This window comes from Micropterus salmoides, unplaced genomic scaffold (genome assembly GCF_014851395.1).
Source record: "Micropterus salmoides isolate LMB-PRFRI ecotype aquatic unplaced genomic scaffold, ASM1485139v1 Ms_hic_scaffold_21, whole genome shotgun sequence".
Lineage (NCBI taxonomy): Eukaryota > Metazoa > Chordata > Actinopteri > Centrarchiformes > Centrarchidae > Micropterus > Micropterus salmoides.
In genome coordinates, this window is record NW_024041262.1 from 25,773,500 (window position 1) to 25,800,104 (window position 26,605).

Genomic DNA, 26,605 nt, shown 5'->3' on the forward strand with positions numbered 1-26,605 from the left:
CCCTTTTCCTCCCTTGTAGCCAGGCAGGTTACACCATTAAATCTAGAAGAATTAGACTTTGGGTCTTGTTTTTCCGTTAAATGAACTTAACAGTGGTATTGTGGAGATCCTAACCGGCCTAACGATATTCAGCGTGTCCATATTGACATATTGATCATACATGAATATTTGTATTAACGATCTAAGCAGCTTAGAAGCAGCTAAAGCGCCGGCCGTGCGGGGTTAAAGAGGTTTTATACATCCAAAGAAATTCTATAAAAACTGGACCAGGTGTTTGTCAAAATGTTTTCCCACACAGCTATTTGGGACAAGTTTTACGGTATTTTTTTAATTTAAGTTTAAGTTGGCTAAAAGTCTGGGTATTTCAGTCTGATTTTAGTCAAAAGAAAATATAAAGTATTTTGGTCTAGTTCATCATTTGAGTCTTTTCAAACTCACTAGTATAATTTTTATTAGCATTTTGGTCAATCTGCTCGAACCAAAATAGAGATATTTATCGTTTTAGTCTTTATTTCACTCATCTCACATAGAGATAAAATGTCTTGTAAAATTTCAATGTTAGCTTTGTTCTCATTTTTATTGCAAAGGAGACATTAATCAGTTCCCGGCAGTCAGCCTTGATATGCCGCTTCGAGTTTTTTCCAGAAATCTTATAACCACATTGCCGTCCTCTATAATTAGGCACTCTGTTTTTTTGTCCGCCTCACTGTAACCAAACATCTAAGCGCCTCTTTCATCACCAGAGTTCGCATCCTCCACAGTAACGTTTTCCTCGCGCACCAGGCGTCGCCCCGGTCGGCCAGCGTTCAAAGCACAGGAAGAAAAAAATGCCGCTGATCTAATCTAATCTGTAGAATTCTCTATTACTAAAATCATCGTTAGCTACAGCTCTAGTTCAGTTTTTACTTATTTAGTTTGGATTGTAGCCAACTGCTGTGTGGTACATAGGGGCGATAATGCTCTTTCAACATCAGCGACAAAAATACACACAAAAAATCTTCAGTACACATCTGCGTTCAGTTTGTGGATCAATGGTGTTAGCTCATTATGTGGACCTTCATTTATGGGTGCATTGTTTGTGTTGGCTACTTCACACTGTACACAATGTGCTTTACACAATGGACCTGACAATGAACTCATTAGGGAACCTGCAGAGTGAAGCTTCTCTTAGCCTTACAACAATACACAAAGGGAACTTATGTTGTCCCATTAATACAGTTCAGTTCAATATAATATAGCCTTAAGGTTTCATTTTTGTCCCCTACTCAAGTCAAGTCTAGATAAATGCTCTCCTCCAAAAATCAAATTTGCACATAGAATAATTAAACAAATGTTCAGTTTAATGAACTATGTTCCAGTGTGTTGCATTATCAGACAAAATTCTTCACATAATAGGAATTAATCATTTATGTAGATGCTCAGTCATTTGGACAGCAGGACTTTGTAAAATGCAAACCATACATGATCATATCATCAAGGGTCAAGGTTGTTGATTTATCATTATTCAACACAACAAAATTAAAGTCTGTAGTCCCTCGCTGCACACGCAGAACTTAACGTGTAATTAAATGTTTATTCAAATATGGTAACATATAAAAACACACATAAAACAATAGGCTATATAAGTTATTTAAATGCATATGCCTATACATATTCACCCAGAACATCCTCATTTATTTATTTATTTATTTATTGCATTGGGGGTGAAACAGCAGCAACAAGATGATTATATGGTTTCAGCTTCATATAAAAAGTCTGACATTTGTGAAATGGTGTAACAAGCATCATCATCTGTAAACAGTCGACCTCCTGACAGCTTGGACCACAGACCGCCCACCGAGTGCTTGATCCAAGATGTTGATGGGGCAGCTCTCTGTAAAGATGTGGGCTGACAGTCTGTGATTTGCCGTTGCTTGGCCAACATGAGGCCCATTTTGTCCTGACCGGACCTTTAGGAGCAGCCTTACGTCCAAGCTTGGCCAACATGGCTCCTATCCCGGCTCTCTTTCCTCTTTTCTAAGCGATCGCCGCGCCCGCTGTGGTGCCCGGTCCAGCTGATCTGGCTGGTGGAGCCAGTCATCTAAGAGCCGCTGCTCTTTAATCCAAAAACCCCTTCTTCCTTTTGCAGTGACTGTATTTCTGTCGGCCTGAAAAAAACAGATGAGAAACAAAAGTGTTGCGAAGTTCGAAGGAGCTGACGGCTGCTGCATCTACAAGCGCTGCCTGTTGCTACAAGATACAGTTCCGCCGATGCTAATATGTGATCGTGGCTCGTCACCCAGGTGATAAACAAGTCTCCTGACCAGTGTATGAAATCACACTTCCCTACTTCATCAACCGCTGTCCACATGATCATGGGTGAGGCATTGAACCAGCTGCCAGCCAGCAAAGAGGGTATCTGGCAACTTACAGCTTAAAAACTTTATCCCAAAAATGCCACAATGAACTCAGAAGACTAATCAGCTTCACTTACACAACAATCGACAGAGCCTTAATACTTGAAAAATGTTTAATGCAGCTGCTGCGACCTTCATTAGGAGTCCCTGACATGCACGCTCAGCAAAAATGCTCCCCTGCATAAATAAATAAAAAGTAATAACAGAGTATTGGACTTCACACGGGAGCAGAGGAAGCAAGTTGAGGCTGGCTTTAGTGTCTGTTCTGACTGTAGTTGAAAAGGGCACCACATACAGTATCATCTGCTGTGACCAATTACTGCTTTATGCTCCTCTGTGTTGTACCGTTCAGCTCTGTCAGAGCAGGTGTCGCCCGTGTGACGGCCCGCGCATACATCAAATATCTATCAAACAGGTAGAAAACGTGCAACACATCTTAATAACTCTTGTCTCCCGTGGTTAAATCTCAGCGTGGCGGGCCTGTTCTCAGTTGAGCCAAGTGACAGCTAAAAATGATTTTAATTAACTTTGGCAGTTTGAAGTACTGATTTCAGCAAGAATCCCAAAATGTGAGTAAATTCAGCTATGCTGATACTAAACCTTCCTTTCCACCTCTAAGTAGCTGGAGAGGAAATCATTGATCATGGCAGCCTGCTCTTTCATGTTCAGGTCCGGCCTTCACTGAAAGGAACACATTCACTGTTGGATTTTACTTTTGAGTTTTGGTTTGTTGGTTTCTCTTCATCAGACAAATGACAGCCTTGGTAATTTGTTCAAAACCTCAATGGCTAGCCCGTATTTCCCCATGTTTTTTGTGTCTGTGTGATTAACTGGGACAATATTATTTTGGAAATTGGTCCAGTACTGAGCAAGTGTACAGGGCTGCAATGTAATTCTTGTGGGCAATGGCGCCACTTCAAAGTAAGTAAAGTGCTTGATTTTGCTGCTGGCAGGCTCAGATTGTTATTACAAGTGTCTGACAACATTACGAAAAGGATCCATTCAGAGAGAGACCTTTAATTTTAAAATGTAAGACCATTTCTGTTTAACCACATGGTCCCTGGCCCAGGAAAAACACCTAAAATAACAAACCCAAAATAAATGAGTAATATCTCCTCAACCATTAGGCCTAGATGCATAATTCTGGTTTCCTTTGAAAGGTCAGAAGCTAAGGATTATAAATCCATTGTACATTAACATATTTATTTTACCATTACAGACTACATGGAGATGAAATGCAGAAAAAATATATTTTCATCCAGCTATATTTTAATGCAATAAACCATCAAAACCATCATAAGGTAGATTATAATGCACCTGAATATCTTCTCATACAACTGTAACTGTAAATTTGATGAAAAGAAACTGTTTTAAAACAGTTATTACACAATCTTTCAAAAATCACACCAGGCGGATGTCCATGTTTTGGCCATATTTACTGTTTAACTGTTGACTTTTATTGGGAGTTATCTTCATTAAACATTATTTCTCTCCACACAACCACGTTCCAGATAACATAAAGCTTCCAAAACATTGAAAATCTCTATATTGCCACCAGACTGCCTTGACTAAAGTAATAGTTTATGTCTCGGGTCTGCCGCTGCCTTGATCTGTTAGTTTGTGTTACTGAGGCAGTGGTAGACCAGTAACTCCTGTGTTCTGCAAGGTAAAATTACTGTTTTTATCTATGCAGTCTGGTGGTTGTGACTCAGTGTGGTAGTGATAAAGTGACTGCACTCGATCAATACTGCACCAATTTAAAAAAATGCAATTAAAATAGGAAAATAGGGTCCCGGTTGCAAACCATACCATAGTTACCCTTAAACCTACGTCGAATGTTTTCCTTCTCTTGTTGCCATGTGAAATATGTTCTCCCTGAAAAGCACTCCGTTCTTCTGTACAGTAAAATTGTTGGCCTGCCTCTCATCAATGGCAGAATCCCATAGAACCCACATTGTTAACGTCAGTGTATTTGAAGGTCAGCGTAGAGCTAAGGCTCACAAGGCTGCCTTAGAGAGAGCAGCCGATCTCTCCACTGGAAATAACGGCCTTACTCTGCACAATAAAAAAAAACAACAAACACCTGAGCTTATGTTGTGAAAGCCCATAATTCATCATGAAGGTATTGATGCATTCTTAGATGTAGAAAGTGACTCTTTTTTTAGCAATTTCAAAGTACAAAGTCTTCTTGATGCTGCTTTCACGCTGCTTTGTTTTATCTGCTTGTTTGATATTAAAATATTCACTGTGTGCGAGCTCTGAAGTTCGTTGCTTAGCTTCGTCTGCAGTTTCTCTGCTCTACCAGCCGCTTCTTCTTGTTTACAACAGGAAGTCCTACCTCAATAAACATGTTTAGGGTTGTATTCAATATGAAATTTAAAGGATTTTCCTACCACCAACACACCGTGCAGCACTGTTTGAACTCATACACCTTTGTTTTCAATAGTCTGCCATGTTTTGCTGACTGTTGTGTCGTTCAGAAGTCCTGTAAACCTTAAAAATGGACATCTTAGAAATGTACGACAGGCGAGGAAGTTAATAAACAAATCAACAAAATAAATAGATGTAGCTTGTGCTTGACGTTCAAAGATCAAATCCTTACCCTGTTTTTTGGTCCATAAAGAGCTTTCTGTCCCGTCTGGGCTCCTGTAGAGTCATGTCCACAGTGAAAGTCAATGTTCTGCACAGTGCGACTGTCTACAAACAGTAAATTCGTACATACACAAACTAAACTCTTCTCATCCTGCGGATACTAAGCACTTGATCCGCTGTGTCGACCACAGACACAGAGGTCTTGCTGAGGCAAACAAAGCTCATGGCGTCACACAAACACCAGCTGCGGGGTCACAGAAGGGACAATAGGGTGGGCTGTCCAACAACACATCTCAATCTGAAATGTCAGGCACCTAATTAAAGACATGAGCCATGATGAGGCATCATGGCAGGTAGAGACATTGCCTAAAGGCCACTTTTTGACTTCACAAGTGTTTTCTCCAAGTACGTAACAGTTAATCACTCTTCAGATGATCATAAACATTGATACTCAATCTTCAAATATATTTTTTGACACTTCAGAACAGAATTTGCCAGATGAAACAAGATGGGCCAGCTCCGTTCACTGATGAAGATGCAGCTGAAAGCTTTGAAAAAGCATCATGGTTTTGATTTTTTCCAGAATGATTTCCATGAATTTATGAACATCAGTAATGCTTTTTTTAAATTAAACACTCTGACAAAAAAAACCCAGAGGCTCTTCAGTTTAGAGCTGCAATGATTAGTTGGTTCATTTATTAGTAGATCGACAAACTTAGTCAGCAGCTATTTGAATAACTAAACATATTACTTTAGATTTGTTGGTTACAGCTTCACAATTTTTTTTTATCATACTTGAGGATAAATTTAATATATTTAGTGTTTTTGACTTTTGTCAAACAAAGCAAGACATTTGATTTTATAGACAACGATGAATTGATAATCCAAAAATAAATAATATTGTAATTTACAGCCCTACTTCAAATGCAAAAAGAAATAAATATCTCATGTGTCAAACAAATCCCATAACATTGTCAGAACTTTGAGGGAACTTTACATTATGAACACGCTCTGCTAGCTTTGTTCCATGTGGTGTGAATCGCCAAGATGACCACATCTGTGGCCACCGCTGTACGCGCACACACACGCACACACACACACACACACACACACACACACACACACACACACACACACACACTCACACACACACTGAGCAACAACCAGCAGCCGCATCATTACTCTTTTGTTTCACTGTTCAGCAGACGGTGGTTTACGAAGTCATCTGTAATTGTAATGTTGTTTTTTTTAATTAATTTTCATCCCATTCAGGCTCATTTAGTCAAAAACTGTATTATTATCTGATGGTGATTAAAGCTCATTTTCAGCTGTTACAAACCAACAGTTTATTTCCATGGTGATAAGACACAGAAGGAAAGAGATAATGATAAAAATATGAGATTCAAAGGACTAATTTGTGCAGATGAGTTTAAGAAACCGATTCCTTCATTATCTTTAACATGCTGAATAATTCAGTGTTGGACATTGAACCTTGAAAATAGGTCCGTCACCAATGACAGACGTTTCTGGTTGACGTGTAATTTGGGTGAAAGGTCCTCACAGTGTGAATGAACAGAATCTTGGCTGTATGACCAGATGTTTGTGTCAGTCTGAGACTGAATATAGAAATCGAGATGAAAGCGACTGGACATACAAACAGTTAACCGTCAGTTTTTTAACAATGAGCCTGATCCTCCTTTTAACTTAATTAGATCCACAGCCAAACATAGAGGAGCTGGATGGCATCGTTCAGGAATTCACTGACAAATAACTTATTTTGTCTTTTATATATCTGAGGGATGTGTTGGTCAGTAACCGACATCAGTTTTGAGTTTGCCGTGTTGGTTTTTTGGAACCAGACTCTGGATGTGATCATATTTGGACGAGATGGTGGCGCTAACGAGCTTGTTCTAGCTTCTTTGTTCAGTATGCTAAATTAGTCTTCTAGAAAAATTTACTTATCAATCAGCTTGTAGCCCCGCCCTGAAGCCTCCCCTGCTTCCTGGTCTCTGTTCCTCTAAATGGGACCATAATTTACTAAATGAACATCACGCTGTGTTGAAGAAGACTTGAAACTAGCGACTGAGACCAGAAACTCATCAGGAAAGTGTTTACTGAGGCAATAAATCAGCTGAGAAGCAGAAACATTTTCTCACAGACTTCTATACGATCACACTTCTTTCTGCAGCCGCTGGAGTCGCCCCCTGCTGGCTGCTAGAGAGGACGCAGGTTTAAGGCGCCCCCTGCTGGCTGCTAGAGAGGATGCAGCTTTAAGGCGCCCCCTGCTGGCCGCTAGAGAGGATGCAGCTTTAAGGCTGGCCGCTAGAGATGCAGCTTTAAGGCGCCCCTGCTGGCCGCTAGAGAGGATGCAGCTTTAAGGCTCTTCGGCGCTGGCTTCACTTTTCAGAGCCATACCAGGCTAGATTATCCCTCCAGAGAGAACCGCCAGTTTATGGCTGTTGCAGATGATGTACTGAGATTAGAAACAAAAAAAGTTAAACTGAGTCGCTGGTCATCATAATGCAAATAACCACCATGAGTGCTGTAGTTCTCAAACTGCTTATTTCACCAGCCCCAAAATATTTACTACCTTATATGCATTGCATTTACATCAGAAAGATTAATGACTGCCTAAAAATGTGATAAACTGTTTAGCATGAATAATATAGTCAGTAGATTTAATTCCGATGGCTTTGCCCTCCCGCTGCCTGCGGTTGTAGTGAGGAATGGTTTCCAGCTGGAGTGACACAGCCGAGCTGACAGCTGCTATCAACACACATCATAATGAAGACCAACCCAAGTTTAATAAAAAAATAATAAAAGCTCTTAAACATGAATATACAGAACGTGAAGAAAACGTTGGAAGCCTGATGTTTTTTATTAATGCTCGTGCTGCAGAGATGACCTTATCCCTGCGCCTCAGATGAGGTTTGATAGGTTTGTGATGGCGGCTGTAAAGTCACTCGCAGCCGTTTGATTGGCTTCATTTACATAGAACCTTGGAAGTCCTGCAGGGGAGCGGGAGCCGAGCAGCGAGGGGCTTTCAGGAGCCCCACATTTGCATTTTATACGCCCCATGCATCACCATCATATTCTGATCGTGAAGAGAACCCCGGCCGTTAAATTATACATCTGCCTTGTTAGTATCGGACCTGTTGATGTGCGGGTAGTCTGCTGAGGTGTGGAGAGGATACAGATAACACAGAGAGGAGCTGCATGTATATTGGAGTCAGAGAAACGGGGGGGGGGGCTGAGGTGGTTTCATCATAAATCATACAGCGTGTCATCACATCCACAAAGATGCTCTGTTGTCTTGACAGGAATTGTGTTAACATGCACAGATAATTTGCATTAATATTGCTTACATGTTCTGGAGCTCAGTGCAGTTTCTATATGAAAGAATGAATCAGTTGACTGACACAACTAACAAGCAACAACCCTGGCAATCAATTAACTATTGAAAGGGTTACTTCACTGATTTTACGCTTGACGCTGGGTTTACTTGTCATTGCAAGTCTGAGAAAATAACTCTGTTAGAAACTTGATGTGCAGGGGAGTTTGAAAGATTCAAGCTGCAAAGTGAGAAATGAAGGACTCAATGTTTTTTGGAGCTACACCAGTGACTGAAAGATTCAAGCCTCTGCTGCTTTAATTTTCACCATTCCTTTTTTAAAATCCTTCTCTTGTGAGTCCTCCAGCTTTATGGGATGCAAGATTAAATCTCTTCAGCGCCCCTTAAAGTCATTATTGAAGCACATATGCCAAACATTATCTGGTTCCAGCTTCTCAAATGTGAGGACCAGCTACTTTTGTTGCTTTATATTATTGTAAGTTTAATATATTTGGGTTTTAGACTGTTAGTTGAACAAAACAAAGTATTATGAAGACATCACCTTGGACTTGTGATGACCACTTTTTGCTATTTACAATTTAAAGGCCGTATGATTAGTGATTGAGGTTGTTGCACCTCCAACGCTTCCCCGTGTCGTGACCCACTGCAGTATTTTCGCTGCTTTCATAGCAATGAATTTTAGACAATAGACAGTGTGTTTTTACATCTAGAGTGAATTAAAAGATCACAGAGTCACTGTTTTGATCTACCTTATGTCCTTTTCTTGTTTTATTTTGAAATTGGCTGTCTCTTGGGCCTGTGTTTGTTAAAGAATATTCTTGCACCAAGCATCACAAATCTCTCACATACACTAGCGAACAGACACGTGACATGTCAATTAACCAGAAGAAAAGATACCTCAAAGTCTTATAACTGTACTGTGCTCTAATCTGTGGTGACAGTGAGTTGTAAACATTCTTGTAAGATCAACCTTGTAAGATTCCCAGAGAACACTGTCATCTGCCAGCCTGACGCCTGAGCTGCCGTCTCTACCTCATCAGTCTAACTGTTGCCTCCCTAACAAGGACCGTTACATGTGAGAAATAACTAGAGCTGGAAGGTCAGTGAACACTTGTGGGGTCAGCTAATGACTCTAAAGCTAGACCTGTCTTGAATATTAAAATTAATGATAGACACCCGGGTACCTGCTTTTATTAAAGGAAGTTAAAAAAAAAAGACATTAGGGTTAAACAACCCTTGAACCCAGAAACTATTTCCCTTGATCAGAATCAAACTCTACTCTCGTTTCCTCCTGCAATATAAAGTTCAGATTCTATTAACGAAGGTTATCACCCAGTTGTTCACCATTAGATAAGAGTTTTAATTGAATGAATCTAAAATAGGATATTTGATCGATGAAGAATGTTCATTTCCCACAGTTCAACTCATGGAGAGATTAGATTCCAATATGATGAAGCTTTGGAGTCTAAACATCAGATAGATTAGTTGTTCCAGGTTAAGGCCAGCTAAAGATGACTTAGGAAGCCTACAGGCACAAGGGGGAAGACAGAAACATAAAGGGACCAAAATATGTTATCCTTCAGATTTGGTGTTGGCATTTGACGTGTTGACCTGCTGTATGCCGGCACTCTCACCTCGGCCGGGCTCAATAAACCGCGTTATGTTATGTCATCATGAACCTGGCTCACAGTATTTCTTCAACAGTGTTTAACTCTGTGTCCTGTGTTGTTCCAAATTATCCCTAATGTGTCTCACCTGTCCGTGCACATCCTCCCTGCTCGTGTTTACAGTCATGATCGCGTCTTCATCGTTTCATGTCGAGTGTGGTTTTTTTTTGGGATCGTGTTGGATGCTTGGACTGTTTCTACCCTTTTTGGATTTATCTTTTCACTGTATGGACTACTACCCTTTGACGGTCCTGGCACACTGAGTCTCTGATCACACACTCTGCACTTTCAGACCTGTTTTGGGCTCAGGACTTGGCTTACAGCTGCGATGCAGGACTTCACACAGTGAACTGGCTTCACAGAGTTTAAAATAAGAGAGAAATAACAGAATATGTGAAGCTTTGAAGTGCTTTATTACCCAGATATCAAATAATAAGAAACAACTAAATGAACAGCCTTGTTCTCTGTGTATGATGGAGGTGGTTTGTCTCCTTTTTGTCCAAAATCTTTCGTGATGCAGCTTCAGGTCAGATTAGGTCTTCATAGATATGTGTGTGTTGCGGTGCTTTCCTTCATCTTTGTTTCCTGCCCATTAGTTACCAGACTGTAAAAGGTTAGACCAGGTGTGTGTGTAGAGAGAGAAATCCACACACACACACAGCAGAAAGTGTGTGTTCCCAAAGCTAAATGTCACATCTGTCATTGGCGATGTGGATGAAAAGGCTCAATTATCCTCACAAACACACACCGTCGTCTTTCTCCCTTCTCTTTTTCCTTCTGTGTAACTGTTGTTTTTCCCTCTCACTCGCTCTTTCTTCGCCTCTTTCTATTTTCCTCTCTCCCTCTCTAATTTCACTAATCTTCCTCTCCAGGATGTGTGCAGGTAATTAAAACGTCCTTTCCAACAGTCTAGTGATAAATGAACGGAGCTGTCAGGGAAGCGCCTCCCACTACATCAAATATTTTTCTACTTTCTATTTGATTTCTGCGTCACGGTTCAGGGAATCTTCTTCATTAGTGTTCACGGTTGCTCTATATGCTCAAACGGATGCGTAACAGCAAATGCAAGAGTACAGAACACACATCAAGGCACTTCCACACTCTGGAGGACAGCAGAAAGAAGTTGGGTTTAAGCAACCAAGTCAGACGTGCTGCTTTCAATTAGATGGCAGCTGCGTTTCCTCCTTCAATTAGGAGGGATTTCCTCAAGTCCAGAAATAAATCATTCAAACTTCAAAAAATTGCATGAAAAGAAGTGGAAACATAGCGTTTCTGAGAGAACTTTCATCAGATTCTCTCCAGCTGATGGGATATATTCACCGAGACTTAATGTTTTGAATATAATCAGCTCTGGAAAGCAAGGGCGTAGGTTTGATTTTGACATTGTTACTAGCGGTCTGCAGGAAGTCCCTGGAAGCTGAGGCTTCTGGCATTCATGAAAATCATGTGATGTCAGTCTTTTTTTCAAAATATTTAGCCAACACACCCCTAATGGAAGGTTGTTTTTTCTCTGTCAACATGTTCTTGAGACTGTAATTACACAGTTATGTGAACAAACATTAGTTTAGCTTTCTGTCCTTGATAGAACATCTAAACAAGCAAATGTTCATAATTGAAAAACAAAGTTTGCCACCCTTACTGAGCATATCACCAAATTAGCCTAATTGCCAAACACACACACTCTAGAGCCAATGGGACTAATATTAAAATATATCAAACGCAGCATCTGTGACATCATACTGTTGCACACGGTAACCTACTAAATAAGCAAACTAATGGCGAAACACATGAGCTGTTAGTGTAAGGATGGTGTCTTTCTCATGTAGCCTTTATGCATATTGCATAGTTGAGCTTTGGCGCTTCTTACAACCAGATGTAGCTGCAGCTTCTCACAAGTTAGCAAGAAACCGCAAAGCCAGTCTCACTTGAGAGACCAGGGGACCTCGAAGCAGGATCTGAGCTTATCCAGGTAACTTTGGGGTTAACCCTGGGTTTTCAGCACCACGACACTGGTTCACTTCTTATCTCCATGGTAACTTATGCTGAACGGCTCCGGAGCAGGTTATGTTCCAGATCAACTCTATGAAAGCGCCGCCTTGGAAAATGACATCACCATCTGCAGGAGATCCCACAGACTGTTTTATAGGCTGCTTTATGTTTGCTGCGGTGATGTGGAGAAACTTCTGTATAGTGATATCATCCTGCAGAGACTGATCGAAAGCCTTTACAGTCAGACTACTCACTGCTTTGAAATGTGTCTCATGTTTTTTATTTGCTCCCCAGTTCCCTTAAAATTAATGGATTTCATTTTTCTATGTGAGGCTGAATATTATGAGCCGTTATTATATTATATTGAAATTAATTTTAATATGAACGAAGGCTATTTGTTTTAGGTTGGTAGCTATCTTATAGGCTATCACAGAGACTTGTCATGTTCCGCCCCACATACTTCGATGTGGGCGCAGGTAATGAGGGGAGTTTTCAGCAGCCTAAATGTTGAGATTCAGGTTTTCACCACTATTTGAGCACATTTTATTTGGAACAATGTTTGGAACCATTTTGAGGCTGTTAAATTAATTAATCTCATTTCTGAAGTGACAATAAGTTAGTCACAGTGAGGTGGAACAACTACTTAAGCCTAGTTCACATTACTTGATTTCTAGCGCTGTTTGCCGCTCGGCGAGCCCGGCAACCATCAGGCTGTGATCAGACTCGACATCCACATCCAGCCAATGAGAGCAGGCGGCTACTTTTTCTCTGCAAAACACTTTTTACTCCCCTCCAGCTCTCTGTAGCTCAGACAATCCCTCCTACCTGCATGTGCTAATCCAGTCTTTCACCCAGATTCTTTGTCTTTATAATTTCAGTCTTTATAATAACAAACAGCTGTTTCATGTGCAGGGTCACTCATTTCCCGTTTCACATTTCACGTGTTTTCTTGACAGAACGTGGTTTGAGACCAGCGTCGGGTGACACAGCCGCTGTCAGCTCAGCTAGTGTGTGACCCCCTGTCACCGATCAGTCACGTAGTGTGGACGCCACAACGACTTCAAGACTTCCGTCACAAGACGGGAAGTCGTGTAGTGTGAACGGCACGGCCGTCAGCCGACGCTGACAGTCATGTAGTCTGCACGAGCCTTTAGTGCCTTTAGGCCTGAGTCTTTTAACGTGGAAACGCCGACACACAGCCGAGCTGAAAGAGTAAGGCTAAAATTTGCATACACGCCATAAGAACACCGCTTATCGTAATGGTTAGGGTTAGTTAAGCCAGATAAAGAAAAGATATCCTGGGTATGGTGAACTCGCTTTGTGGTACAGGCTCCTGGTCAGGGTGGCGCGACTCGTGGTGGACACTGACGGACAACAGTAATTTTGGGATCTAAACTATTGCTGGGGATAGATCAGTGATTCAGCATGCTCTTTGTGTGAAAGATTACAGACGTCTACAGACACCAGTGTTTTCAGTCCATTTTCTAATTAGAACATCTGTCTTGTGAACTAAAAAGAGCTTTCAGTCTGTAGCCATCCTCCTCCAATCAATACCTGTGGGAAAGGAGTTGTTGTTGGGCGCCACTTATCAATCACAACGCGGCCATGTTGCAAAGAAGTGGGAACTTCAACCAGAAGGATGAAAAACCATAACGGATGCTTCTGAGGAATGTCGACCACTGAGAAACTGAGTGTGAACACTTCAGATCTGGTTTGGGGAAGATAAAAAACCGTCGGGTTTGCAGCCGTTTCAGTAAAATCCGTTGAGCTGAGATGGCTACTGACACGTCAAAAGTCTCTAGTTTCTTTCTTCATGCAGAACAAAGGCTGTTGTCTGTTTGTTACAATAGACTCCACAGTCATTTTTGAATTTCTCGTAATATTAGAACAATTTATCCATATGCTGTCTCTCCTAGTGTTCACTGTGTGAGAAAACTTTTTATTTGCCAAATAAGGCAAAATAAACTTCTTCCATACCAATCTTAATGGAGAGTGTCACGGGGGGGGGCGCTTGACTTGAGGGGCTTTATTGTAGTTTGGCCTGATGCGTGAAAGATAGCTCTGTGTGAGTGTGATGATTCACAGTGATCTAATGAGGGCAGCCAATCAAGTGAAGGAAGGACGGCTGAGAAAAGAAACAGCTGATTGGATGGGAGGAAGGAGCAGAGAGGATCAGGATTCTCTACACATCCAAGAATGACGGCTGCTCTCCTCAGTGCTAATTCACACGACTATTTGTTTAACGGTTATTGGAGGTTGGACTGACAACCTCAGGAGAAATATCCTTCATGCATGCTAGACAGAAAATATGATTAAAAAAAGCTAATGCGGCTGTTAATATGTACCACTCATAAACTAACAAACTTATTATTACTGTGCCATGTCAGCATGTGTTCATTTCTTTTATGGTTGTCTTGATAAAGAAGCTTAAATAACTCCCTCTTTATAATGTAGATCTGCATACTGTCAAGTGTAACAGAAAGTAAAGGCAGACAGAACACAAAAGATTCCATTTAAAATTAACAACTGACCAAAATATATTTCAAAAATTAACACAAACATACATCCCAGCACTCTCAGATTTTTCATATTCAAGACCCCCCTTTAAAAACTTTAACCTTCCACTTTATAATGATCTTATGTTGTAGTTAACATGTTGTAGTTCTTATAAACATCTCCGTACAAGGAAGGATGAAACTGAGTTTAAACTGAGCCACCGATTATGATAACGCTTGATAGTTAGCACCACACATACTTTTCAGAGGTCTTTGGCTGGTTTTTATTTTCATGTCTGCCATGTTTTGTAGTCCTTTAACCCTGCCTGAATGTGAACAATTTAAAAAGCTTTTTTTTTTAAACTTCAACCAATTTTATGGCCAGTTGAGTCATTATCATTGAACACGTCAAACTCCAAAAAACTAAACACAGTCAATCGGTGCCACCAAGTTCACTTTTAACAGCTGTCCTCTAATTTCCATCCCCAAAACTGCTTTAACTTTGTTTTTCCCTGCAAGCCAGAAAATAAAACACAACAGGGATGAAATGCAGACTGCTTCGAGACGTTAGGGCTACATTTCCCCCTGAATTATTACGCTCTGAGGTTTAGTTCTTTTGGGAGGTTTTGAATCAAAGTGATGATGAAGATCAGAAAAGATCAGTCGCCCGGAGCAAGAAAAGATCCAGGATGCAACCTGGCTTCCACTCTGAGTCAGAGTTTTAACATTTAACAGAGAGCTTTATTCAGAGTGACTGAAGGTAGGTGCAACAGATGAAAAATGTCACTTTCTATGAACCTTATGATCACAAGCAGCCGGAGTTTAAAAGAAGCACAGAGCTATGGTTGGACAGTGACCTGACTGCATATGGGCGCTCTCTTCTGATAGAATAATAGATATAATAATCATCTTTATTTATAGAGCACTTAAAATCCATGTTACAGTGTGCTTCACAAGCGCAGAAAAATTAAACACAGTCGTAAAACCATCAGGCTTTAAACAATAACAGGTGTTTATGTGCTCATGAGCAAGGCAAGTTGAGAGTAGGTTCAACACATACTTGCAAGCAACGTCTTCAGAAACATGAAGGCACAAGAACAGTCTGGCAAACTACTTTGCTAATTTTTTGTTTGACGGTCAAAGGCCACGCCTATGGTTTCCATTTCACCAGCAAACGTTCACAGCAGCCCGAACCAAAACCTCCTCCTTTGGTGTGAGAGACCCGGGTTCAATCCCCCACTGTGACGCATCCACCATTGTGTCCCTGAGCAAGACACTTAACCCTTGTTGCTCCAGAGGCGTGCGACCTCTGACATGTATAGCAGTTGTAAGTCGCTTTGGATAAAAAGCGTCCGCTAAATGTAAAAAGCCTCCTCTTTTCCAGAGTGCCCCAAATATGGAAACCCTGACTTGGAGACTTCCCTGAGTTTGATCTACCAGGATCTTTGTATATGTGGGTGTTTTGTGAAATCAGAACAAAAGTGACTAAAACATTAAGTTGAAGTTGGGTCATTTAACTAATGAATCTGTCAGGAACAACTTGGTACACAAGTAAATATATACTCACAATATAAGTAAAAACATGTGCATGTTAAAAGGCCAAGTTATATGAAAGAAATTCATCTCCCAGTTTCAACGATAACTTCGCCCGACGGCAGGTCAGGTGTGCAGAACTCTGTCTGGAGCATGATTACCAACCTTGAGACCTCACAAACCGGGAGGATATGAAGGCCTGGATGTTTTCTGAATTCTGGTAACATTTAAATAAATAACTAAATAATAAGTCCACTTTTAGTAAAATTTTACTTTTAATTCTTAGGAAGGAACCCTCAACAATTCACTCCTCAGACATGAACTTTGTGACTCTCTGATATAAACTAATATTCGTCATTAATATCAGTTTTCATTCATTAATTTCTTCTCCGTGTCACGTGCATGGCAGGAAACAACATTTGGTGCAGCTGTATTGTCGTCCGGGTGGTAGAACAGTAGACTTTGACTCGTGGGGAAGAAAAAGGTTGTGATAACAAACTCAGCAGGTTGTGGGACGGCTGTGGCTCAGGAGATAGAGCGGGTTGCCTACTAATCAGAAGATCGGCGGTGCAATCCCCGCCTCCTCCGGGCGGCATGTCGAAGTGTCCTTGGTGTGAATGGGTAAATGCGATGTAGAGTCAAAAGCGCTTTGAGTTGTTGCAAAGACTAGAAAGGCGCTATACAAAAACAGAGCATTTACATTTACATAACAAAAATGTGTGAAAATCTGGAGGACTGGCAAATATGGCCTGGAGACATCTGCTTTTCCTCCCACACGCAAATGTTTGGCCTCTATAAATTGTCTATATTCATTTAATAACACTTCCAGTGTATTACGCCTGAGTGATATCCTGACTTCTGCCCAATGCATGCTGGGATAAATAAAGGTCTTACTGGGACTGAAACTGAATGAGTGAGAATGTTTACATACACAGTGTTGCTGTTCCTGGAAATGATCAGTTAAAGGTGATGAATCGTTTGGTTGAAAGCTGAGTTGTTTCTAGTGACCATGTGTTCATCCACACTTTGTTCTGTGTGCAGGTCACGGTGTCTGTTGACCTTCGAACTATGAAGTTTGATAAAGAGTCGATGTATCAATGGATCTGTTTTCCCAATCGAGGTTACATAGCTGGGTTTCCTACCATTTAGTCAGAACTGAAGAAGTAACCTAAACCAGTCCAGTTCCCCTAGTTTAACTATGGATGGATAAATATGAGCTAGATGCCTGAGAAACTTCACAGACATGCAGAGATGATGACGGTGCCAGTGACCAAATTCACTGTTCCACCTACTGTATGTTAACAGGGCTTTCTCAACGAAAGAGAGAACCAGTCATGGCAGGATGGTGACGGCGGCCTCTCTTCAGTCGGTAGAAAGAGGGCATGCATATGCTTTTGGTCATTGGTGATCGTCACCCGACACATAGAAGTTCTCAAACTCGGTGAGGGAAGGCAACAAAAGTCTCCATCACTAGTCTTTATGTCGGGATGTCGTGAGGCATCCCAGATGACGCTTCAGTCGTCTGTGACACACTAGATGGGATAAAATAAGCAACTGCCATTCCCCAGCACTCATTTTTGTTTTGGGTGTCTGATTTTGGGTCTGATCTAGTTATGATTTTCAGCCACATAACAGCTACGCTAATTAGTCAGAATTTTGCACCAAGATCATATAATACGCATGCATGGAAACTGACTGCTGTACAGAGCTGTTGAAAGAGTTTTTGCATTTAGATGAAAAATGTAAGCAGATCCTAACATGCTTTTACATCCAAATCCTAGATGATTTATATCAGGACTGGCTGATTTCCAATGCATAATGTAGGGTCTGTTTGTTTTGATTAATTTTTCATATCTATAAGTGTTTAATGCCTTTTTCTTTCATACCTTCATAGGAGCCATCAGTTTCAGATATTATCTTTGGAAAATAACCTTACTAAGAATCTGCTGCAGATAGATAATCCATCACAATGAACATTATTTCTGTTGTTATTTTTGCTTGTAATGTAGTGATACAGTGGATAATTTTCAAAATACCTTGTATTTACAACTACTTCAACACACAAAATACTGTAAGTTTGACAACAATAAAAGGATATTGTTAAGTGTGATGGATTTCCAACTGTCTGCAGAGTTTTACAGCGTACTGCAAGAAATTGAAACCAGTGGCTGCCTAGAGGTTCGGGAAAACTGGTTTAATCTTAGAAGGTAGGTATGCTTTGGAAAATGTCGTGCACCTGTGTAATGTATACATGTTGTAAAACACGCTGAAACACTGGTATGGTCCAAAGTATAAGTAGTGTTCATACAAGGTTGACAGATTCAGTTGGAAAAATACTGACGTTAACTAATAAAATGTACAGAGAATCATATAATTTGCATTGGAATTTCCGTTTTGCAATAGTAGCAAATATCAGACATGTTTGCTGCAGAGCTGCACAGTGCAGATGTTAAGAATCACAAGCAATCTGACCTATGAATATTTGCAGTCTGCCTGAGAAACGCCACACATATTTCCATATCTCGCGAATGTGATCTGAGATATTTTCTGTGGCCAGAGGTCTACCTGCCAATTTGGGCTGACTGCAGAGGAGAGATTGGTGTGACTGATGGATAGAGCTAAGTGCTGGCTTCTCTGCTGAGAGAGGAGTATGTCCCCCACAGTGCCTTGCTCAAAGTGGCTCTGGAGAAATTGATGACAAACTGTGGCTGGCGAGGAGCTCGGCAAATTGCTTTCAAGTCCTTCTACTTGTGTTGTTCCAGAGCTTGAGCTCAAGAAAAGGAGGGATTTTTTTTTTTTTCCCAGCCGACTTCTTGAGAGGAGAGATGACAGACACACTGAGAGCGAGATGGATGGGAACACAATGACAGCAGTTGATAGTGGTAGATTGTAAATGGATGCACATTTTGGGCGCGATTGAAAACAGTAGTGCAGAAATGGATTATCTGACACTAATGCTGCCCATAATGATGATATATTCTAACTACTTACCAAGTTGATAACGTCACGTGATCACGGTAGTTAGGGTTAGGGAGGCCGTGTAATAAAATATATCCAGGGTACGTTGAATTTGATTCGTAGTACAGGCTGGTGGCAGTGGAATAAGCTGAAACCCCAACATTGACATATTATCCCCTATTAAGATGACGTGACGAACATGCAAGCAAGCAGTCGTTGTCATAACTTATGTAGGTAGCATTACTAAACTTACGTATAATTTAAGTCATGTAAGTAACATATTTATTTTAACCTAAACTATGACCTTTTCCTAAACCTGACCGAGTAGTTTAGGTGCCTAAACCTAACCAAACTGCAACATTTTACAACATTGATATGAGGTGGTGATGGAGCACTGGATAGGACGCCTGCCTTTGGTGTGAGAGACCCGGGTTCAATTCCTCGCTGAGACACTTCTTCCATTTTGTCCCTGAGCAAGACACTTAATCCTTAGTTGCTCCAGAGGCGTGCGACCTCTGACTGTTGTAAGTCGCTTTGGATAAAAGTGTCAGCTAAGTGAATAAATGTAAAACCACTAGTTTTATTTTGAAAGTCTAACCAGACATTGCATAGGTATTCTTTCTAACTAACCACAGAGCCCTACACGTACAAATGTGACACTAATGGGTACACAGGGCGTTAAAAAGCGATAAAGCGTCCATATGTGAGACCCTGGGACAAGAACATGTTGGCTACTCTCTAACTTTGTCTGTCAGCTGTTTTGATAAATAGCCCACTCTCTGCCTATCTGAGCTTTGAAAATGGGAAGGTTGTTGAGAGACTCTGATGTACAGTATATGCAAACAAAAAAATTATCTTAAAGAAGCTAAAACTCTTTATAAAGCTGTAGAGATGTTGTTTTTAACCCCTTGTTGACACCAGTAGAGCTGATCAACCAAGACCTAAGGTGGTCCTTACTATCACACCGGGCTACAATATTAAAAGTGTGTTAAACAGGATCCTGGGTTTTTAGCTGTTGATGGCGAGCTGGCTAAATATTCCCTATTTACTAATATTTGTTACAGTGACTTTGGGCAGGATAAGGAAGTATAGACGACAAATAAACAATGTGCGTAAGAACAATAGTAGCGCGGTGCCTCCACTTTGGTACTACTAAGCTCACCTTAAGAACTGTACTTAAGTTCCCCAGAATAATGGTAAGTATAATTAAGTCAAATATGAACAACAACAATATATATTATGAAAAAAGGAAAAACATTTATTTGTACTCCCCTGGTACTCCTTGTTTCAAGTTCAAAGTTTAAATCTTACAATGATTATGAACTTACAATAAATTGACAAATAGCCACAAGATGCTTCATCAAACCACTCTTCAAAATAACACTTCCCTGTTTTGTTTCTCTTTGAATGTGTGTGAACTGAATTAAATGTAACGTGTACAGGTATCAATACTAAAAGGTACTCCCTCAGTATAATAAAGTCCCAAATACAGAAATCTGTACTATCCAAACTTGAAGAAATGTTCAAATTATTACCAAGCGCTTGGATTTGTAAACGTTGGGGCCCATACGGTGGTGCACATACTGCTCCCACGGCTCCGCTTTCTTTCTAGTTCTCTGGTAAAAGAAACTGTGCTCGTTGTCTAAGGTGGCTGTCTCTCGCGACAGTTCGAGCCAATGTCCCACTAGTTAAAAAGTTCAACAGTTTGCACTTTTACACTTTTCTCTGTTATTGCAAACACGAGCGGGGGACTGACCGAGCTACACTGATCACTTTCACTGAAAAAAAACAAACGACTGAGCTCACGACGACACGTTAATTCACTGCAAGGTAATATGTGTGCCCATACATGCGCACTTAAGTCTACAAATATTAATTCTCTCTCCGAGTTCAACTGAAAGTTTTACCACACATCGATACACTTCTCTTCCTCTACCTTCCCTTCCCCTCCCCTTCAACTGATCTCTAATTGGCTCAGCTTACATCAGTCAAAACAAACTAAAATCACATTGGCTAAGTTTTCATGACACCGGAATTCACAAAGAGCGAAGCATCATGGAAGGTGTAGTTTTTCCCATTAAGATTCCACATGCAAAGAAACAGTTTTTTTCATTTAACCATATTTAGAAGGCTCCTACATGTTGATCCTCAGCTGGTTCAGCAGACAGTCCAGCACATTGGCCGAAGGCTGGAGATGCTCTCCACACTGTTGAACTTGTCCTGGTTTACAATGTCAATGCCATGTAACTTCAGTAAATATTTTACTAGCTATCACATTACCTGGTGGGCCTGTGACATCTTTATACTGCATACCAATAAAATATTTAAATGAGTTCACAAGTGCAACAATAATGCCCTTTTTTACCTTCTGAACATGAAACGGGACGTTCAGGGTGGGACGTTATACACAGAGATATCATTCATAAGTATTTGAACCGAGTCATATCTGTCATAACATTTTAGATGGCTTTATTTGTTAGATTTTATGTCCATACCTACTAGTCACTGCTAAGATTGACTGTTTTTAATCAAAAAATGTCAGTCTCCTGGGTAAAAGTCCTCTTTATGTGTGAACCATTCATCCTCCAGCACCTCCTTAAGCAGACTCTCTTGCTTTTTGAAGAATTCATGACATTCACTCCTGCTTTCAAACTTAAGTGGGAAAGCAAGTTATCAAATTACTTAAAGCTAAGAATCACTCTTACTCTCCCACTTATTTAAGACGGCTCGAGAGGTCTCTCAAGTGGCTAGTGGGAGTTGCCAGTGATGCTTGTGATGTGGAGACATGCGCAGATGTTTCAGGAGAGGAATATTATTTTTGAATTATTTGACGACGTGCACTTAATTATACATTATAGTTTGGACAGAGCAGGCATCATCTTTGTCAGAGAGTTGGTGAGGGACGTCATCTCAGCACGGACTTTCCGCAGCAATGCGTTTTCAAAGTGAACTGAAGGTGATGATGAAACTTTGTTTCTTTGCCACAGGACAAATATAACAATGCAATGCTGATGATTTGCAGACATCGCAACCTTCAATAAGCCGGATTGTCACAGAAACAGTTATGGCACTTACAGCTCCACACACTGTCACGCGTTCCATCAGCTTCCCACCAAGACCCCTCGTAACCCAACAGCAGCAAACACAGTTCTTGAAAATAGCCGGTTTCCTAGGAGTAGTAGGTACAATTGGTCGTCCTACACTTCACTTAAATTAGGACTGAGATGCTTGGCAACTAACTTTTAAGTGCAGCTTTGAGCCAAGAATTGTTTTACTCTTAAGTCAATTCTATGCATTGTTCTTACGAGTAATTCTGAGAAGCTTGATAAATATGGGCGCAGATCATCGGGCTTCCTTTGGCCTAGAAACAATCGTAAATATTGCACGATGGATAAGACACTTGGTGAGACACCTGGGTTCAATCCCCCAGTGTGTCCCTGAGCAAGACACTTAACCCCTAGTCGCTCCAGAGGCGTGCGACCTCTGACATGTACAGCAATTGTAAGCCGCTTTGAATAATGAGTGAATAAATGTAAATGGGTCGTGATAAGCTGCAGCACAATCAACCGATATAAACGTTTTTTCTGATGAGGATTTGCTGGAAATGTTCCAGGAGAAAAATAGAAAGTGTGAGAGGTTATCTAATGATGTGTGGACAGCTATTTGATTTGATTATCTATGCATAGATAGATGGAAAAAGCATTGCCTCCGACAGAGCTTAGCCTCAAGGGGTGCCTTTGAAATCAGTAGGAAACTGAATCACAGAGCTCTGAATTTCATATTTCATGAGATAGTTACTCCATTGTTCTGCTGGAGTGACTGACTGTGCTTTACCCTCAAATTGACTGGCGAGGAAGAGGAGGGGAAGGCTGACTGACAGATGGATGGATGGATAGACAGAAAATGTAATGGGGAACAGAAACAACGACGGGGTGGGGGGCTGAATGTGAAAAAAACCCTGAAAGATATAGGGATGATGAGATGAAACAGCTGGAGTGAAAAGGGAGTGTAGGAGTAGAGAGTGGCAGTCAGGACTCGGTACAAGCCAGCTGTCAGTGCTAATAGACAGAGAAGGATGGAGGGAGGGGATAGGAGAGGAGGAAAAAAAGGAAGAGATGTTAAGGCCAAACAACCTGTCACCAGCTATAACGGAGCATAACGCAACACAGCTGCCTTGTCTGAATGTCAGGAAAAGAAACTTCTCTGGCAGTTTGGATAAGAGTCTGTGAGCAATCTAAATGATACTCTCAAATGGATAGATGCTGTCTGGTTAAGTGGCACAGCCAAAGACAGTGCAGGAGTAGAGATGATGGTCTCAGTCAGCTCTGCTGAGGACAATTCAGCTCGGGTAGCAGCCTTTGCGAAAACGCAGCTCTTATTTTCTTGTGTGTGAAGTTCTGTTCCCCCCCCCCCCCCCCCCGCTGTCTGGTTGCTTTCATGGGTCACGAATATATGCCCACAGGATGCCAAACATCAGCGAAGATGAAAGCAGCTCCTACAAAGACTTTTGAATCATCTCAGCTTTGAACAGTAATTGACAAAAGTGAAGGCGTGCATCAGCTCACTCCAAGTAATCAAGTCAGGTTCTCAGTGACTTAAAACTTGTTTTAAGTGATATTTAATGCTCTCAGGTATCCTTTTTTGAAAACTTCTGAAAATGTGTCCCAGGAAACTTTTGATCTTTGCAACAGTGGTATTCAACATTGTTTAAGTAAAGCAGAGATCTCCAAACACGACGACATCGCCTGGAGTAAGTCCAATAGGGAAAGAACCGCAGGCACTCAGACAATCTATCCGAGGTCTCAGCAATTATTTCGGTTGTTATTATACTATCATAACCAATAAAAGTGATGAGCAGACAAGGGCGTCACTTTGTGTTGAAAAGTGGTGGGGACATAAGGGCTCAGACGATAAAAACCTTTTAAATGGTTTTCAGCAATTTTAGGAAATATAACTGGGGATAAATATGAGGTCGGAGAAGATATTTACACATTACAGCAGGTCAGGAAAAGTATTGCGTGATTGCAAATTAAAACGGCACATTGTAAGATACTAAAACTTCCTGGTTTCGAAGTGGCATACTTTTTTAACATTAGAAAAACAAGATGTCACAAACCCAGCTCAGTTCGTTTGCCATGTTCACAGAGAGAGAACTGAAAATTCAGACAAGAAAAAACTGAAGAGAATTTGTTGATATTACTGATAGGCGCATGCACGTTTTTGGGTGATGTTAGAATATATATTTTTTTAATTTAAGTTACTTTTTTTGAACAATGCACATTTGTTGTTTTATATTTAAACCGCATTGCACGTTTTCTTATTGAGCTAATGCCCCTTTTTCAAAACATTTTCATTTGATAGTTAAAACTTCTTGGTACAAGCTATTTTCAGAACATTTTTAACAAATTATGCTTTCTAAAAGTGATGGGGACAAAATCAGACATTTCACAAAAGTGGTGTGGAAATGGCCCCAACGTCCCCAGTGTAAATGACACTTATGTAACCTGAGCTACAAAAGTAAAACCCAAGTAAGCCACAGTTTCTCTTTCAGCTAAATGGAAAGTTGTTGTTGGAGTGTTAATAACTGGTGATGGTGAATCAGCCTTTCTGGACCGCCATACACCAATTCCCATAATGGAATATAACTCAACACCGTGTCTCAGTCCGGAAGCTGTGATTTAATTTTACAGATCTGGCTGTGGATCTTAGCATGCTGAAGGTTTCCTGTTCACTGGCAGTGGGTAGTAAGATTTAGCCTTGACTGGAGGCCAAAGTGTCCTTGAGCAATAAAATTGACTCCTACCTGCTCCAGGAGCACCAAATTAACTGGGGGAACCTTCATCCCTTTAATATTAAAAGATCTAGCCGTGGTCTTTTGAGAAATATGTCCAGCTATTACTTTATCTGTACTAAACCCATTTCCTTCCTGGGGTCAAAATGTTGTTAGTAACCAGTGAGGATTTCTCAGTGCAGTTGTACTGTATTATCTGTCATATGTTTACTGATATTTGGTTTTCTAAACCAGACTGGTCTCACATTGTGGACATGTCTCTGTGTACAGATGAATAACACATGTGTTTAATGCTTGGTACTCAAACACAGTCAAAATGGACCATACAATGATCTTGTTGCTGCTGTTTACATTCACACCAGTCGCAAATTTAGAAAATGCACTGCAGAATGTTCTGGGTGTATACATTTATGTATATATGTACATAAATAACTGTATATATTGTTTTTTATGTTACCGTATATACACTGCTCAAAAAAATAAAGGGAACACTTAAACAACACAGTGTAACTCCAAGTCAGTCACACTCCTGTGAAATCAAACTGTCCACTTAGGAAGCAACACTGATTGACAATCAATGTCACATGCTGTTGTGCAAATGGAAAAGACAACAGGTGGAAATTATAGGCAATTAGCAAGACACCCCCAATAAAGGAGTGGTTCTGCAGGTGGTGACCACAGACCACTTCTCAGTTCCTATGCTTCCTGGCTGATGTTTTGGCGGTGCTTTCACTCTAGTGGTAGCATGAGACGGAGTCTACAACCCGCACAAGTGGCTCAGGTAGTGCAGCTCATCCAGGATGGCACATCAATGCGAGCTGTGGCAAGAAGGTTTGCTGTGTCTGTCAGCGTAGTGTCCAGAGCACGGAGGCGCTACCAGGAGACAGGCCAGTACATCAGGAGACGTGGAGGAGGCCGTAGGAGGGCAACAACCCAGCAGCAGGACCGCTACCTCCGCCTTTGTGCAAGGAGGAGCAGGAGGAGCACTGCCAGAGCCCTGCAAAATGACCTCCAGCAGCATGTGTCTGCTGAAACGGTCAGAAACAGACTCCATGAGGGTGGTACGAGGGCCCGACGTCCACAGGTGGGGGTTGTGCTTACAGCCCAACACCGTGCAGGACGTTTGGCATTTGCCAGAGAACACCAAGATTGGCAAATTCGCCACTGGCGCCCTGTGCTCTTCACAGATGAAAGCAGGTTCACACTGAGCACATGTGACAGACGTGACAGAGTCTGGAGACGCCGTGGAGAACGTTCTACTGCCTGCAACATCCTCCAGCATGATTGGTTTGGCAGTGGGTCAGTAATGGTGTGGGGTGGCATTTCTTTGGAGGGCTGCACAGCCCTCCATGTGCTCGCCAGAGGTAGCCTGACTGCCATTAGGTACCGAGAGGAGATCCTCAGACCCCTTGTGAGACCATATGCTGGTGCGGTTGGCCCTGGGTTCCTCCTAATGCAAGACAATGCTAGACCTCATGTGGCTGGAGTGTGTCTGCAGTTCCTGCAAGAGCATTGATGCTATGGACCGGCTCGCCCGTTCCCCAGACCTGAATCCAATTGAGCACATTTTTAGTGTTCCCTTTATTTTTTTGAGCAGTGTATTATACCTAATTATATGTTAAGTTCTGTGTGTGTGGCGTGAGGGAAATACAAACTCTGTTTCGTCGCTTTCGTCTTTCATCGCTTCCCAGGAAACTTCACAAGCGTGACCTCTTGGCCTCAGGTGAAGATGCCAACGATGGTCGTTCAGTCTTGCTTGGCTATAACGGCTATAACGCCCGCCATTACAACAGCAACGAACTAGCCGTATCAACGATCCTAGCTAACAACCC

The 26,605-nt window shown here is 41.3% G+C and overlaps 1 protein-coding gene across 4 annotated transcripts in view; it reads left to right on the top strand.

Moving 5' to 3' along the window:
- LOC119915620 (glutamate receptor ionotropic, delta-1-like) overlaps positions 1 to 26,605 on the top strand; it is a 580,442-nt gene that overhangs the window by 346,701 nt on the left and 207,136 nt on the right. The window lies entirely within an intron of this gene.